This window comes from Peromyscus maniculatus, chromosome 10 (assembly GCF_049852395.1).
Source record: "Peromyscus maniculatus bairdii isolate BWxNUB_F1_BW_parent chromosome 10, HU_Pman_BW_mat_3.1, whole genome shotgun sequence".
Classification (NCBI taxonomy): domain Eukaryota; kingdom Metazoa; phylum Chordata; class Mammalia; order Rodentia; family Cricetidae; genus Peromyscus; species Peromyscus maniculatus.
Window position 1 is genome coordinate 72,094,049 of NC_134861.1, and position 16,006 is coordinate 72,110,054.

Here is a 16,006-nt window from a genome sequence, read left to right on the forward strand (position 1 = left end):
GAGATTTAAAGGTTTCAAAAATTATATTTGTCAGGAAATTTTTTCTTAATAAACAATATCCATAAAAATGATTATCTGCAAAGAATTTTTGAGTAACTGGGGAAAATAATGTAGGAAAAATTGAAAATGCTATTACATATTATCCTATTTTATAAACCTGTTCACTTCCCCAAGAAATACTGTAAGAACGAAAAGAAGGAAAAAAGAACCAAAAGGCGCATGTTTGGATATTGGAGATCTTTTTAATGCTCTTTATTTTAGATTAAGTTTTCAGGTCAGCATACAAAGTAATGGATTTCCCCGTGGCATCTTCATGCATATGTATCATTCTACGTTCCCATCCCCCACACACCTGCTTCCTTCCCACTGGCTCCTTCTTTCCCCATTCAGGCCCTGCTTCTGCTTTTCTATTACATGCCCATGCATCCATGCACACACTACATATACATATGTGATTTCACATCTAGATTCTGCAGTAAGAGAAACCATGCAGTATTTTACCTGAGCCAGGCTTCCTTTGCTTGGTGTAATGACTCCTAGCTACATCATTTTCCTGCATTTTGAAACGGAATAGTTGAAATGCTAGTCGCTTGGACAGTGGACGAGATACAGTTTTCTCACTCCTGGTTTTAGGGGTTAAGTGGTTTGACTCAGCATAAACATTGACTCAGCTGCTAATAAAAAGGAAAGTGTCCCTGCATAAATCCTGCCTGTCCTTTTCCGGTCTAAGGAACACAGTAAATTTCTTCCTTGGGACAGGGGTCAGCAATGTGACAGGGGCTATGTTCATTGTGTTCACTGTGGCAAGCCATAAGAGCGTCCGTGTTTGATCATGGTGTTACTTTGTTTCCTCCCCTCCCATTCTGTTGCGTTTATATGCGTCAGTGTGCTGAAAGGTATTGACCAGGCGTCCCTGAGCGGCATCCCTCACGGGCAGAACCGATCGATGCTGTGAGTGGGGGGCAGCCCACTCCTCATGTCCGTAAGCATTGTGCTCACACGTTTGCATGCTGTACTCTTTTATTTCAGTAACATTTAAAAGCCATGGCCTCGGAGGAAATTAAACTAACAAAGACTGTCCACAGCGAGGCTCTGAGCGCTCAAGTCTCAGGTACGGTACAAAGTGGGCTGCTGTGAGTTGCCGATTAAAGAGACAGTCACTGTCTTTTCCTCTGTTGTTCTCTGTGTACAAAAATACCTGGATTTACTTCTGGATCACCCATGTAAGAACCTCTCTGGTCTTCGGGTAGAGCACCCAGACGTAAACAAAGCTGTGTCGGGCAGCTCAGTAGATGCTGGTCACCCCTGGCAGACCTCTCGGGTGTTCACTTGGCACTTAGTGACTCTCCTTACATTTAATCCCATCATGCTGGATTATCTCATTTCCCATCCCACAGGTACAAGAGGCAATGAAATTAGAAAGTCTACGCAATTACGAGAGCCAGACTCACAAGCCTAATAAGAAGTGATAGTTGAAATAGGAAAGAGAAGAAACGTGTTTTTCAGTGCCATGGCAGAAGGCTGTGTATTTCAGGTTCTCCTCGGGACATCCTTTTACTGTATCTAAGCTCAACAGTGTTAGCTCTGAGACAGGAAGTATTCTACTTAAGGGATAATCTAACATGCCCACTCAGCATGCTGTGGTTTGGTTGTGTCTTTGTTTTTAAGACAGAGTGTTACCGTGTAACCCAGACTACAACTTGCCGTCTGCCTGCTTCAATCTCCCCAGTGGTGGGATCATGAGCATGCACTACCATGCCAGGCGAACGTTTTGATACAGCTAAGGATAACGTTTAGTTAGCCTCATCACGCATCAATACAAGATAAATTGAAATTATCCCAATAGTTTGCAGTGAACAGGCCCTATATCTGTTTTCATTAGATGTACTTCGAGCAGTTTGGCTGTAAACTCTGATTTCAGTTCTTCGTATTTTCGCCTGTGATAATCCTCACCAGGGCAGTGAGTGGACTGACCCCGCCTTTCTTGGGATGGAAAGGAGATGAGATCAACAGGGCATTCCTGCTGCTTGGTTCTCCGAGGTGGTGCCCCTTTGCCTCGCCTTCACTTTCTACAGCTCGGTTTGTCTTTTCAGAAACGTAAGAAGTGGCTTACCTAGATGCCACACACTTCCGTTCAGGGCGATGAAAATCGGAATTGGGATGAGGACAGCCAGGAGAGGCAGTCTGCATTATGCTGAGACTGGGTGTTCCTTCCTCCCCGCCCTCTCATCCCCACCTGAGGATACATACCACCCGCAGGGGTAACTTCACCGTGTGTTTGGGAAAGTCATGCCTCATGGTAGTTTTCTGTGGCTTAGATCATGAAATTTACCCCGTCTCTTGAGAGGGGACAACGCTTGTTAATTCGCCTTATTTCCTTCTTGCGTAGGATGATTTTTAAATGGATTTTGGTTTTTTTTGGTCATGTGACTCTCCTACATGTTTTTTTTTTAATCTTCTCTCATCAGAAATCACAAGCTCTGCCAGGCTGCGTGATCTACGAGGCTAGAAGTGTGTGTTATCTGGGGGCATAAAAGAGTGGGCTTCCCCAGGCAGCTCTCATGTAAACCCCTAAGAACCCAGGTCTCATTTGGGGGTTAAAGTATCTGTATAACACCGTTATCCTCTGAGCTACTCAGGAGGCGGAGGTCGGAGGCTCCCTTGAAGCTTGAGGCCAGCCTAGGAAAGAGAGTGAGTGAGGCCTCATCTAAGATAAAAACTCAGATGTTGCTCTAAAGTTTATGCTGGGGTTCCTTTTAGACACAAGAAACTGTTCAGCCCACACCCGTGAACTTCAGAAACAAAGAGGGAGAGGGCTTTGATGTTAGACCGTGGTTCTGGAGGGTAGCTACAGAAGTGCCAGATTGGGGGTGATCTGGTTCCGCCCCCCCATAGATGCTTCCGCCCACCTGTTCCTTGGATGGGGAAGCGATAGCATCTGGAACTAGGAGGAAATAAAGTGGGTAATAGCAGGTCTGCCTCACACTGCGTAGTACCTGTGGGGAAGTGGAGGAAGAAAACTCTTTATTTGTGAGGGTATTGTTATTATTATTACTAAGTTCTAAGTACTATATGTCATAAATACTATTTTTTTTCTTATAAACATGGCCATGTGCTCTTAGTGTCCACAGAGTGGAAAAAGAAAATCCGTCCCTCCCTCCATGATGATTTGTTTTCAAAACCAAATGACTGTAAAAGGTTTGTTCCCTTGAAGCTGAAGGACAAAGGCCGAGGACAGAATTCTGTCTTAGGAGACCAGAGTGGGCCCTGCACAGCAGCGCTTGTGTTGGTGGCTCAGGATTAAGGACCTAGGACAGGTGGTTACAGTTGCTTAGCTTTCAGCTCAAGTATCTCTGTGCTTTTCATCTGTCAGGTGGATGCCCAGACTTTATCTTATGAGTTACTGGGCGTCTGTGTGGGTGGACTCTGTCTCACCTCCTTTGAAACAGAGTAGCATTTGGAGTACAGCCACCCCGCCCCAAAACAAACAGAATGGCAAGAGAAATTGTTTTCTTCTGTGGCCTTCTACACAGAGAGGTCATACCTCTGAAAGTGAATTTAAACTTCTTTTTAGACCCCAACCTGGAATCGTGTGTCTCTCCATCCATCACACCACCATATCATAAGACTTCTTCTTTTGTTCCCGTGTATTATTTGTTAATAAAAATGGATCTTATTTCTATTTGCTTTTAAAGTGTAGAAACTTAACACATTCAGAAGTCTCCCCCCACCAATGGGTTACAGTACAGTGACGTCACTTTTATCTTGGAGGTCTCGTGATCCTTTTGTGATCTCCTAAATTATAGTTCTGTGGCACGGCTCTCGTTTATTTGTGGCTTAGCATCAGATAAAATGTTTATATCGCTGAGGAGGACCTTGAACTTCTGATCCTCCTGAAATCACCTAGGAGGGCTGGGTTTACAGGCATGTACCACCACACCCGATTTTATGTGGTGCTGAACGTCAAACCCAGGACTTCATGCAGCTAAACAAGTACTCTTTCAACTCAACTGCATGCCCAGCTTCTCAAACAGGGAGTTCTAATGGAAGAGTCAGCCTCAGAGAGCCATTGTCCATATTGTGCTGGTGATAAATGGAGTTAATTTATTCTCTGTGGCTCTTTAATTAACTCACAACTTACTTTTTTTTTTACATAAAAATAGTTCAACACGATGAAACCATTAATCGCCAGCCGAGAGTCCAGCATCTGAGAGACAGTAGCCAGGATGGAATAGGTGTCTGTTTCATTACTCTCTGCCCCGCATGGCACTCTGTCCCGCATTACAGTCACTTCTGATGGGCACACTGGGAGCTTGACTCTGTCTACGCAAGGATATGTATGTAAGATGTCCCAGTATAAAAGTCACCCAGCCGTTTCCAAATGTCCTGACATCTCACTTCAGTGGCACTCTGGAGGAGCCATTTTAACTGTGTGTTCATTGACCATTGCTGCCCAAAAGAAGGGGTAGGAATAATCCTGCCATGCGACAGCTTTTGTATAGTTTACTAACTCCCAGAGTTTCTTACATAAGATCAAGGAAAAATTAATGGTGAGTGCAACATATTGTAAGAAGATTTCATATTTTGAAATGATTTTAATTCTCAAAAACACTAACCAGAAGGGTGGGGGGGGTCTCCTATATATAGCATATGTATTCGAAGTAGTGGTCTAATTATTAAATTTTACTTTAAAAAGAAAAACCTTCACAAGTCAAGCAGATTACAGGTGCACACCTGTGACCCAAGCTGTTTGGGAAGCTGAGGCATGAGGATCACTTGAGCCTGGGAACTAGGGGTCCTCCTGGGCAATATAATGAGACCTTGTCTCTTAAAACAAAATGGTGGAAAGAATTTTTTCAGAATTAAAGAAGGAAGAAAGGGAGAGAAGATAGCTTTGTTGAGATATCACACACACACACACACACACACACACACACACACGTACCATAAAATTAGCCTTTTAAAACTATATACCTAAGTAGTTTTTAGTTTACTCAAAGTTGAACAAATATTGCTGTTTAAAATTTTTAAAAAAAAATTTTTTTTTTTTTTTTGGTTTTTTGAGACAGTATTTCCCTATGTAGTTTTGGAGCCTGTCCTGAGACTCACTCTGTAGACCAGGCTGGCCTCGATCTCACAGAGATCCTCCTGGCTCTGCCTCCCGAGTGCTAGAATTAAAGGCGTGTGCCACCACTGCCTGGCTAATTATTGTTTTTAAGTAGTGAAATTAAAATAACATTAGTTTGAAGAAAGGGTCCACAATGCACCATTCAAACCAAACTCTTGCCAATTTTTATGCATTTATTTTAGTTCTTTTTTTAAAAAAAATCCAGGTATTTTTATGTGAACTAGTGAATGTCTTGTGTGTATTTGTTCTTTTAATTTCTTGTGAGTGCAGATGGTTCTGTCTCTTTGAGGCTGCTCACAGTGTGCTGAGGTGTGCTGTGGTTCTCGATGCTCTATGTACACATGAAATTATTTAAGGGATGAAAATAACTTCATGGCTGAAGCAGCAGTGTGTGGTGCTTTCCAGTGAACCATCTCTTTGCCATTTTGAGGGTCCCCGGAATCTTGAGTCTGGTGAATGATGTGGCTGGTAGACGTCTCGTATGCCTGTATGCAAGGGTGTAAAAAGAGCAAAAACTAATAAAGCTGCTATGGCTCTAAATGATGCCGGGCCCTCAAACCAAGGGCTGACAGGTGAAGCAATGATGTGCACTTGAACATACAGGGGCATGGATTAGTGAATGTATACCAGTGGACAACCAGACAAAGGGGGTTAATGGACAAACAGACAATGAATATGGACACCTTTGCAGAAGAACTAAGTATGTAAGAGAGAGAGAAAGGGGGCACTCTCTGGGGACATTTTTTTTTTTTCAAGAATTTCATAAGGAACAGTTTAAAAAATGACAGTGATAAATGCCATTAAGAATTTGGAAATGTGGAAACTCACACACTGTAAGTAGAACTGATGAACCTTTCAAGAGGCTAACTGGGTAGTGTTTATTGAATTTAACATTTCTATGCTCTTTAATGAATACATTAAGAAATTTATAAAAGTAGTAACTTGTAAAAACATATGTACAGCAGAACACTGGCATGCACACCTGAAGTCCTAGCTGCTTGGAGACTGGAGTTGGCATTTTCTTTGGGCCACCAACAGAGACTTATTATTAATTATGAGTGCTTGGCCTTAGCTTAGGCTAGTGCCACTAGCTCTTTTAACTTGATTTAGCCTGTTGTTATTCATCTACATTTTGCTTTGGGGTTTTTACTTTTCTTTCACTCTGTATGTCCTACTTTTCTGCTTCCCCATGTCTGTCTGTCTGGCCCCTGGTGTCTCTTTTTCTTTTTCCCCTAAGCTAAATTCTTCCTCCTAATTACTCTTTCTGTCAGTACCTCCTCCCTCACTATTGGCTATTCAGCTTTTTATTAGACCTATCAGGTGCCTTAGGCAGGCAAAGTAAAACAGCAGCACATCTTTACATAATTAAACAAATGCAACACATCTTTACATAGTTAAACAAATGCAACATCTTTGCACAGTTAAACAAATATTCTGCAACAGGAGGCTGAGGAGTTGGAGACCACTCTGAAAAAATAGTTAGATTCTGTCTCAATAAATAATAATTTTAAATATAGGAATAGTCATTGATGCCATATTGGCAGTAGCAAGAAACTGGAAATTTTTTTCAGTGATGGGAAGGTTGACTAATTAAGTTCTGATGTAGACAGACAGAAGGATGTGTATGTCTGCTGCCCAGAGCCCTAGTGTATGATACATTTTTATGCAAAAACAAGGAGACATGGCAATTCACATCTATTTATTAAAAAAATACGTATAGATTGGTCTATTTGGGGATATGTCATCTGGTATTCGAGGATATTTTACTTCTTGATAAGTTTTTAAATTGTATTAAGTGATTTTTTTACTTATTTTCTTTAAGCTACAGTTTTTAAAAATTAAATGACTTACTTAAGGCTTTGGAAGATGAAAGATTACAACAATATGAGCAAACTGTTAAAATGTTTACAAATAGAAGTCATTAAGGAACCTTCTTAATGACTAGGTAAAAATAATCTGTTTAATTTATCAGTTTGTCTGTTTAATAAGCCATTCGTGTGGGAAAGGATAGTTCTAAAAGAAAAAAATTAACTAAGTTAAATATTTTGATATAATTTTTATTTTTTTTAAATTGTGAAAGTAATGATGTGCCAATATAAACCTCCTCTCTCTCTCTCTCTCTCTCTCTCTCTCTCTCTCTCTCTCTCTCTCTCTCTCTCTCCCTCCCTCCCTCCCTCCCTCCCTCCCTCCCTCCCTCCCTTTGAAACAAGATCTTTCTGTGTAGACCAGACTGGACTCCAATTCATCCTGCCTGAGCCTCCTCAGTGTTGGGATTATGGGCATGCACCACCATACCTGTTCTTATAAAACATTTTGGAAATAAATATGAACACAAACATGATAGTTAAAATGATCTACAACTCAGTCACTTAGAGGGCTCAGTCATTGAGCCTTGAAGTTTCACTTATGATATTAATTTGAAATTTGATATCATCTTCACTGAGAGTACGCACCACCCTACTCTCTTGCCTAATTTCTGAATTAGTTGGGGGATAGAGATCTTAAAGAAGTCTCCTAAGTGTCCCTACACAAAATTAGCTTTGTTACTACTTTATATTATAATTATAATTTTTTTTCTTTTCTTGCAGTGCTGGGGGTTGAATGCAAGCCCTTGTGTGTGTTAGGCAATACCTCTACCACTAAGCTGTATATGCAGCCCTTAAGAACTTTTAGTTATTAAGAATCCTTTTTGCACTTTTGGGGGGGGGTGTCATATGCCACTGTACATGATGGAGGTCCCAGGACAGCTTCTGTGGAATCAGTTGTCACACTCGGTGGCAAGTGCCCTTCCCTCCTCAGCCGCCTCACCAGTCCCTACTGTAAGAACTTTTTGTTTTGTTTTGTTTTTTGTTTTTTTTCGAGACAGGGTTTCTCTGTGTAGCTTTGCGCCTTTCCTGGAGCTCACTTGGTAGCCCAGGCTGGCCTCGAACTCACAGAAATCCGCCTGGCTCTGCCTCCCGAGTGCTGGGATTAAAGGTGTGTGCCACCACGCCCGGCTCCGTAAGAACTGTTTTTAAGGACCTTCAAGTCTTCATTTACAACTTGTATAACAACTGTACACTGTAAGATGAATTGCTAAATGGTATCATTAATTAAAAAACCCGGAGCCGATATTGGGGTGAAAACCGAGAGATCAGAGGAATAGGACAAGCCACAGCCAACCTTACCTCGCCAGCTCCTCAGCTTCCAAAGAGACCTGCTTCCTGTATACCCACGCCTTTCTGTTCTGCCATCTCACTTCCTCTCTCTGCCCAGCTACATCACTTCCTGTCTGTCTGTACAGACCTCCAGATTTCTATGGTTAGTGCTAAGATTTAAGGCGTGTGCCACCATGCCTGGCTCTGTTCCCAATGTGGCCTTGAACTCACAGAGTTCCACATGGATCTCTGCCTCCCGAATGCTAGGATTAAAGGTGTGTGCTACCATTGCCTGACTTCTGTGTTCAATATAGTGGCTGGCTTTTTCCTCTGATCCTCAGATAAGCTTTATTGGGGTGCACAAAGAAAATATCACCAGAGTACACTTTCTGCAGCCTGGAGAACAATTTTTTTTGTACTTGAATGGGAAAATATAGTTTGACCAAATATTAACTTTTTAACATACATATGTGCATATATCAACATTCACATATACCAAGAGGAAATACAAGATTAAATTAATAATAATAATAATAATAATAATAATACAACCTTACCGTCTGATAATTTCCTAGAACTTGTGTGTGTTGCTTTAAATTTCTAACTGCAAGTCTCTAACAAGCCATTTATCTCAGTCAAACAGTGGGAGATTTTGCCAATTTGAAGAGAAGGTAAGTAATTGGCAAACTTGATAAGTAGGCAGAAAAATGCTTGAATGCCAGTCTGTGGTGAAATATGAGTTGAAGTGAGAAATGTCGAGTGCAAAGTGGACATCATTTCTGGATTATGATGGCAGAGAATAAAAACTGCAGGTTCAATAGCTAGCCAGACCCGAGAACATGACTAATAACCCCCTTTCTGTAAAGGCTAAAATGCAAGGTAGATAATATTGTACTTATGTCCAAGACTGAAGCCTACAACTTCTAGGACAATAAATAATACTTCGGACTTGAGTATGAAGCTTGCCAGCTGGGACTATACTCACCACAACTCCAACATTTAATGAAAGAGCAGAAATACTAAGGGGTGAAAAGAAGAAACAGGGGGGCACATAGGCATGCCAGTCAAACCCTGAAACTTCACATTATTGAAGGAAGGAGCAGAGGTGTCCGTGGTCGAGCCAGGCAGCCAGGGAATTGCTTCTCACGTCTCCTTCCTTCTTTCTGGTGCTGGCAGCTGTTGTAGAGGAAGAGATGCCTCTTTCTCTCGGCATTCCCTCCACCCCAGCCTTGAGACCTTCTGCTTGTGCTCCTGAAGGAGAATTCCCAGCAGGGCTCAGGTGGAGCCGGCCAGGAGTCAGGGTGGATCAGCAGACAAGGAGGCCAAAGCTGAAAATCAGCAGCTGGTGGGGGGAGGGGGCAGGGCTGAGCGGGGCAGCCGCAAAGGGCAGCCTCCGGGGGTGGGGCTGAGCAGGGCAGCAGCAGAGGACAGACTCCATCTGCCCTGACAAGCCTTGGTCTGCCATTTTTAACTCCCATTGCCTCCCTTGGGATGGCCAGATGGCATTCTTCCTCTAATAGGCAGAGGCTTTCTTAGAAGTCTTTACCCACAATTCAGTTTGTTACAATTAGACGCTTTGGATCTAAGAATAGGTATAAAGTGTAGCTACCCAAAAGTACTAAGGAAAGGTCATTGGCACCTTGCATGCTGTGTGTGTGTGTGTGTGTCTGTGCCTGTCTGTGTGTGTCTGTGTGTATATTTGTGTGTGTGTGTCTGTCTGTCTGTCTGTGTATCTGTGTGTGTGTCTGTGTGTGTCTGTCTGTGTGTCTGTGCGTGTCTGTGTGTGTGTATCTGTGTGTGTGTATCTCTGTGTGTATCTGTCTGTGTGTGTCTGTGTGTGTGTATCTGTGTGTGTGTCTGTCTGTGTGTCTGTGTGTGTATCTGTGTGTGTGTGTCTGTCTGTATGTCTGTATGTCTGTGTGTCTGTCTGTGTGCAGTGTTTCCGAGAGCTGCAGCCTCCTAAGGGCAGCTTTGTCGTTTTCCCAGAGTCCCCCGTCTCCCCCTTATGGTCAGTGACCTACACCCCTCTGCAAGCCCTCTTTATTAGCCTTCGTATTTATCTAACCCTGACAGTCATTGTCACCCTCATAATGGCCACTGTCATTCTTGGCCAGCAGAAGGGCAAGAACGGAATGGCCACCGAGCACTTGAAGCGTTGTGTGGTACTAGGAGAGTCCTTCTCTAAGTACCACGTTCACAGGAGGAAGGATTTGGGATTGCAAGGTTACTCACCTTATGCTTCTCACCTCCAGTAGCCTGGTGGTCCAACTTAAATCTCTTCTTTCCACGATGGACCCTGGGTCCCAACGTCCCAGCTGTCTTTTCCCCACAGCCCAGGATTGCCTAGTGATCTGTATCCCCAGGGTGCCTTGCATATCCATGAGGCTGTGTTCCCCCCACCTCCCTCTCACCTCTGGACCAACAGTTTCCTGTTGGCACCAGAGGATTCCCGTTCTCCTTTTTCCTTTATTGAATGTATCTAGCACTCACCTCTCTCTGGGGCCAGTGGCCTTCTACTCTGTTGAACAGAGTGTTCTTTGGTGAAGAGAGAATGGTGATCTGCCCTGGCAGATGCCGCTCTGTGGCCTATCCCTTGAAGCCTTGGTGTAGTCAAAAAGACTGCCCTTCCTGCCTGTGGATACATCCTCAGCCAAGGTACCTGGCCTGGCACTTGATGTGAATAGCAAGTAGGCAAGCTGGACTTTCCTTGTCTTGAGCACTGCTGGCCTGGCATCCTTGTGCAGGAAACAGCCTACATCACTCACACACTACCATGATGGCATTGTGGGCCACAATGTGCTTTTTCTTTAATGGTTCCTAGGTGACCATCTAAATCTCTTGGTCTACTGGGGAACCCTTGAGGTACCTGAGCTGTTATAGTTTTCAGCCTAGTCTCTGTCTCCTTGACCTTCTGAACTTTTTTTGCATGCTTGTTTATTTTGAAAGTTCATTTCTGTTATTAAAAATGGTCTATATTAGTCAGATCTGTAATGTCTTTCCTGAAAGAGGTTCCTTGGTAGCAGGCAAAGAGATCCATTGCATTTTTCTGTCTCTATTATAAGTTCTTGAATCTCACTCTAAGATGATGCCTGTATCAACAAAGAAGGGATTTTTTTTCTTCTTTCTAGGGGGTGGTTTTTCGAGACAGGGTTTCTCTGTGTAGCCCTGGCTGTCCTGGAACTCAACTCTGTAGACCAGGCTGGCTTTGGACTCAGAGACCCACCTGCCTCTGCCCCCAGGTGCTGGGCTTAAAGCCATGCACCACTGCCCAGTTCAAAGAAAGAATGTAATGACATGTTTCAAAAGCAAAGCGGACCATTATAATCCTTGTAGTCTTTGGCCGTTCCTCATGAGGCTGGAAAAGATGAGGACTGAGGTGAGTGGCTCTTGTTTTTAACTAGATGTAACTTTTAAAAGTAAACCCACATCGGGCTCCATTGGTTGCCCACGGTCACCAAAAATAAACAGTTTCCTACCCGGAAAGAGTTTTGGGTAGGAACAGATAGAATCCTGTCCACGTTGGCCCTTTAACGCCTACATATGTTTCTGAGTCGTGTTAAGAGTGGCAGAAGTCAGAGGAAGGATTGGTAATGTGACAGGGGCTACTGGAATATAGTTCAGCAGAGGTGCAGTCATCCAAAACAGACTGCTCCTAAACACCGCGTGAAATTCATTTTTAGGATTTTGTTTTTGTGTGTGTGGTATGTGTGTTGTGCTATGTGTATATATGTGTGTTAATGTGGTGTGTGTGTGTGTGTGTGTGTGTGTGTGTGTGTGTGTGGTATGTGTATTATGCTATATGTGTGTATATATATTTGTTAATGTGCATGTGGTATGTATATTATGTATGTATATCCACAAATATATATGCCATGTGTGTATATATATTTGTTAATGTGGTGTGTATGTGGTATATATATATATATTATGCTATATATGTGTGTATATATTTGTTAATGTGGCATGTGTGTATGTGTGTGTGTGGTATGTGTATTATGCCATGTGTATATATATTTGTTAATGTGTGTGGGGGTGTGTATTTGTTAATGCGGTATGTGTGTGTATTTGTTAATGTGGTATGTATGTGTATTTGTTAATGTGGTGTGTGTATTTGTTAATGTGTGTGTGTGTCTGTATTTGTTAATGTGGTATGTGTGAGTGTATATTTGTTAATGTGGTGTGTGTGTATATTTGTTAATGTGGTGTGTGAGAGTGTATATTTGTTAATATAGTGTGTCTGTATTTGTTAGTGTGGTGTGTGTGTATTTGTTAATGTGGTGTGTATGTATTTGTTAATGTGGTGTATTTGTGTGTGTATATATGTTAATGTGGTATGTGTATTGTTAATGTGATGTATGTGTATGTATATTTGTTAATGTGGGGTGTGTGTGTGTGTGTGTGTGTGTGTATTTGTTAATATGGTGTATGTGTGTGTGTGTGTGCTTGTATTTGTTAATGTGGTGTGTACTTGTGGATACCACAGGTCACAGATCAACTTTGGATGTCTTTGCTCAATCACTTTGAACATTTACTTTTTTTTTTTCTTTTTCTTTTGAGACAACATCTCTCATTGAACCTGAAGTTCACCAGTCAGGCGAGGCTGGCTGGCCAATGAGCTTCAGGAATATTCTTGTCTCTGCCTCTTCCCTTAGTGTTAGGGTTATGGGTGTACACCATCATAGCTAGCTTTTTACATGAGTTCTGGGGATCCGAACTCAGGTTCTCATGTTCATGCAGTAGGGATTTTACCAACTGAACTATCTCCCTGGTCCTAAATTGTTTTATAAGCTGTTTAAGTATCTCGTCTGCAAGCCTAAGAGTGTGGTGTGTGTGTGTGTGTGTGTGTGTGTGTGTGTGTGTGTGTGTGTCTGTGTCTGTGTGTGTGTGTCTGTGTCACACGAGCGTGCACAAACACATACTCATATTGGGAGAAGGCTGGGACTTAGAAAGTCCACTCTCCATTGTATAAAACAGGACTTATTTTATCTACTTGTCTAGATCCTCAAATTTGTCTGCTGTTTCTGATGTAGAAATCTAGGGCCCATGATTTTGAGACAGCCTTTGGTAATCCTCCTGCCTGGTTTTGTCCCTGTGAATTTAGTGCTTATATGTGAATAGATAGATGTGCAAAGATACGATGTAATAAGTGTGCACATGCATTTGCTCCACATTTTCTCTATATCTTATAGAAACACGAGATTCTCGCCATTAAAAAGAGCTAAGTTTGGCTAAAGAGAATCTTTCCTTTGATTTTCACTTGGAAATGTCATTTAACTCTTCAGCACTGTTGTTTTCTGATAAAGGAACTGGATTGCAAATACAATCCAAATTTATCTATTAGTTAATAAACCCAACCATAAAGAGCTGGGGACCCCCACCCCAATAACTACAGTATAAAAGGCATAGAAATTTCTGTCTCTTATAACAGCTGGGGAGCAGGTGGCTCAGAGGAAAGGTGGAGATACTTTTCTTCTTCCCCAGAGGTGTGCTCCACTGTGACTAATCAGTGGTTTAAGTTGGGGGATGGAGTTAGAGCTTTCCATGGCATGCTGGGAGAAGTGTGTTGTAAAAGAAATACCGCTGTCTGGTAAAAAGGAAAGATAATTGAATGGTGTAATAGAGTACATTTTTAGGAGAAAGAAAACAGGTAACCCTGAAGGTGACTTAAAAAAAAACAAACCACTATACATAGTCCCATTTATAAAAGAAGATGTAAGGAGCTGGATAGAATCAGGCTATTTCCTCCTTGTCTAACTTCCTGTCTTAGTCCATTTAGATGGCGGCTGGGGGATGAGAAGTTATAGATCATGGTGCTGACATAGTCAGTGTCTGAAAAGGACCCCCTTCCTCATAAAGATGCCTCTTTATTGCAACCTCACATGATGGAATAGGTGAGGGATCTCTCTCTGGCCCTTTTTATAAGGGCACTAATCCTATTCATGAGGGTTCCCTCCACATAATCACTTACACAAAGCCCCATCTTTTAATACCATTATCTGGACTGGACTTGGGTTGGGATTTTAACATATGAATTTGGGAGGCACATAAACAATAAATCTACAGCACTTACATATATAACTAAGTTAAATTTATGTATATGCATGTATATGGTATATAGAGCAAGATGGGGAGGGATTCTAACTCTGCTTTCTCTGTGTGTATATCTTACATGTTCAAAAGAATGGTGAGCCCTTGAGAAACAAATCTACATCAGACCCTCTCTGTGCGAGTCTCTAGCACAGCATCTTCTGTATACAGGGAACACGGGAGATGTCTGTAGGTTGAATCCCTGGACGGGAGTCTGATCAGCTGTTGAAATGATTCTTCTTCAAGGAGTTGGCTCCCTGCACAGACATTGCTCTCTGATTCACTTTATCTCTGGGATGCCGAGGTTGGAGGTGACTTGGGTGGCTTCCACCACCCTTTTCCTGTGGTGCTAAATGCATTATTGATTAGCGAGGGAATTGACGAGCAGAAGTGGTCTCGGCAATGCTCTTCTTCCCTTCTCTTTGTGTCGTTTTAGCAGAAGGGCGACTGTGCCCAAGCTTCCTCGGAGCTGCGTGATAAGTAGCTGCCGGGGAAATTAATAGGCGCTTCTAGATGAGACCAAGACAAGGGGCCGGGCTTGGCCACCCCGATTTTTGCTTCTCTTTGCTCACCCTCCTGGCAGGAGCCACCTTGCTCATGGTTTGGTCTCAGCTCCTCCCTTGCTTGTCTGGAGCCGTTGGTGAGTCACAGCAACCTTGCTGGCCCTCCTCTTCCCACTGTGAAGGAGAGAGGTTGCCACCAGATCATGCCCCTCTAGCTCCTAGAGACAAAGCCTCTTCTAGAGCTGTTGGTGGCAAGGGGGCTCCTGGGCTGCTGACTGGCCAGCTTCCCCTCTCTCCTCTGTGAGATTTCCTGCTGAGGTAAGTAATGTGGAGTGGGTTTTCATGCTTTTTCTTGAGCTTTCACTTCCTTTTGTGTACGCCTGGCTTGTAAATGTGGTGAATAAATGCTATAATTATGACCCTCTTTGACAGCCCTGTAATCTAATTGTAATTCACTCTGAGCATCTTTTGAAGACAATGCTGTGTATTGAAGAAGCAGCTGTTCCAATCTCCTCTGCTCAGCTGACAAGAATGAGTTAGAAGCAGCCCCATCAACTACGGGAACTTCTGACCTATTCAAGATCTGACAGAGGGCTGTTCTCTGAGCGCGTATGTGTGCGTGTGAGTGTGAGTAGACTGTCCACACCCATGTGTGTCTCCTTCCTATACTCTACGCTTGACAAGAGAGTGCTTGGGGAGAACCGTCATTTAAATTGGTTTTTACATGAATAAGCAAATGATTCTGAAGTGGGTGAGCTCTTTGGGTGTGCTTTCTGCAGTAAGCAAGACCGTTTTTCACCTTTAACAGAGGCGCCGTCCCTCTTAACCAGGAGTGGGTCCCCGGTAGGGCTGGCTGGAGGCTGTTGGAGACTCAGTGTTCATTCGATGTTCTAATGGTTCCCGGGGCGCGGAGGGGCTGTAACAAGTACCACACACTGGGCAGCAGAAATCGGTTGTCTCTCAGTTCTGGAGGCCAGAGGTTGGAAATCAAGCTGTCTGTAGCACCGATTGATTCCTTCTGAGTGAAGGAGCTCCTCTGTGAAGGAGCCCCACACAGCCTCCTCCCTGGCCTCTGGCAGCAGCAGGTGCTGCTTGGCTTCTACATGATGCTCTCCCTAGGCATTTGCTTTCTTCTCCATTTGTGTCTGAGT

General features: G+C 43.0%; 1 protein-coding gene across 3 annotated transcripts in view; it reads left to right on the forward strand.

The window, feature by feature from the left end:
• Positions 1-16,006, forward strand: part of Cracd (capping protein inhibiting regulator of actin dynamics) — a 122,913-nt gene that overhangs the window by 14,172 nt on the left and 92,735 nt on the right. For 2 of the 3 annotated variants that reach the window (XM_042257542.2, XM_042257545.2), the window contains exon 1: positions 14,902-15,173. The exons of the other annotated variant lie outside the window; for it this stretch is intronic. The gene's annotated coding sequence lies outside the window, so the exon portion shown is untranslated. Of the gene's footprint in view, positions 1-14,901; positions 15,174-16,006 lie in introns of those variants that run through there. 3 annotated transcript variants of the gene reach the window in all.